The sequence below is a fragment of the Rhineura floridana genome, chromosome 12, assembly GCF_030035675.1.
Source record: "Rhineura floridana isolate rRhiFlo1 chromosome 12, rRhiFlo1.hap2, whole genome shotgun sequence".
NCBI classification, from domain to species: domain Eukaryota; kingdom Metazoa; phylum Chordata; class Lepidosauria; order Squamata; family Rhineuridae; genus Rhineura; species Rhineura floridana.
The window spans coordinates 39,961,657-39,964,084 of NC_084491.1; the positions used below are offsets into that span (position 1 = coordinate 39,961,657).

Below are 2,428 nucleotides of genomic sequence, written 5' to 3' on the forward strand. Positions count from 1 at the left end.
TTCCCTTCCCCTTCAGCACAGTGGTCTGCCATGTGCCTGGAGAAGAAAGGAGGATCCTATCAAGGAGATACCTCCCTCCGTGGGAGTCTTTGTGGTCTGAGCCTTTTGTCAGGAAGACCTTTAAACCACATGCCTTAAAACACCTGACGACAGTGACAAGGAATAAGAACAGAGGCAGACAGGAGAAAAAGAGAGGACCGAAGCTCACGAGCATCTTTTGTGATGATGGAGAGAGCCTGGGATGTAATGAACTCAAAGCATTTGAAAACCATCAGAAGTCACCTTTGAAATCTGCCCCCACCCTGTCTGGCATGCCAAGGAGCCTGGATCGCTTTTCAAAAGCCCCCTCTTCCCCTGTTTCTCTTTTGAAATGGGCATCTGTTCCTAATTATCCAAAAATGTTTAATGCCGCCTAATTCAATTGGAACACTTGTTCACAGGTGGTAAATCCTTCATCTGTTCAGCTTCCAACTGGCTGTTTCTTGACAGGGCTCAAGAGTCCCGGCAAGGTACTGGCACTGATGTCAATGGAGGAGATTTAGATCAGGGGGGAACCGAGCAAAGCCGGCCGTCTGGGACATGGAGTAGGGAAGAACAGGCCAAGAGGGAGATGTGTCAGGGACAGGGGAGACCCTCCCCCCCTGCTTATCTCAGTGGCTTTTAACCAGAGACATGAAGCTGGAAAGCCTCATTGGTCATGGCTTATCTTCTGCAATGCCTCACGTACCCATCTTCCTATAGGTGGGATTTACATGTCCTGAATGGCTTTGCTGGTGTCTGTAAGCATGGTGCCACTGGGAAGCTGAGAGAGCGGGGAAGACTAGGGCTGTGTACACACCATACATTTGAAGCACATGGCTTCCCCCAAAGGATCCTGGGGACTGTGGTTTATCCCTCACAAAGCCACAATTTGCAGCATGCTTAACAAACTACAGTCCCCAGGATTCTTTGGGGCAAGCCATGTGCTTTAAATGTATAGTGTGTATGTAGCCAAAGTGTTAGTCTGTAGGGAATGGAAGAGACTCCTCATATGAGGACAGCTGAGAACTGAATAAAATAATATGAAAGAATACATCCTTATTTGGGGTGGAGGGGAAGGAATCAGTGTTTTTGTGACATTAGTCTCCATTACAGTTTCTTCTCAGACCTATATGCTTGTCTAGCAACCAATATGGCACACACACTACGGGATGAGCTAGAGGCATTCTGCGCATTTTGCCTCATTCCATGGGCCATTGGTGATGGGTACAGAATAGATGTAGCCACAGACAGATGAACAAGAAATGGCAAAAATGCTCACTGTAATTCTGGACGTTTGGTGGGTATATGTCAGTATACCATAACTTTGCCTATGGCCATACTACCCTAAATACGCCCAATCTCGTCTGATCTCAGAAGCTAAGCAAGGTCAGGCCTGGTTAGTACTTGGATTGGAGACCGTCTGGGAAGACTGGGTGCTGTAGGCTTAGAGGAAGACCATGGTAAACCACCTCTGAATACCTCTTACCATGAAAACCCTATGAATATATCCAAAAAAGATTCATATGGTCGCCCTAAGTCGTAGTCGACTTGAAGGTGTATAACAACAACAACAACCATAAGTTTGGGTTGTATTCTTTATTCCGTTCTTCATTCCTAGGTGTAAAGTCTGCTCGAAGTAGCAGAAATTTATGCATCGTCTAGAAAATATTCCAAAACATTATTTGAACCAGCCTTTCCCAACCTGGTGCCCTTCAGACATTTTGGACTACAACTCCTATCAACTCCATTCAGCATGGCCAACAGTCATAGATGATGGGAATTATAGTCCAAAACATCTGGAGGGTACCAGGCTGGAAAATTGTCAATTTAGCACTGCCATCCCATATAGTCATTGCATCAAAATTCCCTGACTGTCTCTGATAGTTGCAGCTATTAGGAAAATGACCAGAGAAATATTGTTTCTGAAGCCAGAAATGTTGCTGTTATGACTGTCTAGACAATATGTTAAAATAGAAACCAATATTTAGTAAATAATTTGCTCGTTACAGCACATATTCAGGGCATGATTTATTTATTTTTTTGGAAGAAATGAAATCTGCCTGCTGGGAACCTAGCAAACTTAGTTCTGGATGTTTGAGTCATTATTGTGATTGTTAATGACTGCTATTTACTTGTGAGAATAATAAATAAATAAATCCCCAACTGCCAAGCACTGAAGCTTGCTCTCTTCTGGGCAATCAGGGATAGGACGCATCGGGCCTCGAGGCCGAATTCAGCCCTCCAAGCCCTCTCTGCCTGCCTCTTGGGACTCTCCTCCTTCTTTCCTTCCCATCCACACACCTTACGGATCCTGTTTCATGCCCTCCTTGGGTGTTTTTGTCTAGCTGGCATGTGTCCTTGCACCCTGATGATGCCTCTTCCTTGGACGGAGGATAGAGAGGGGTGT

The 2,428-nt window shown here is 45.3% G+C and overlaps 1 pseudogene; it reads left to right on the forward strand.

Moving 5' to 3' along the window:
* Positions 1-1,347: 1,347 nt before the first annotated feature.
* On the forward strand, positions 1,348-1,466 carry LOC133368904 (5S ribosomal RNA; annotated as a pseudogene).
* Positions 1,467-2,428: the final 962 nt, after the last annotated feature.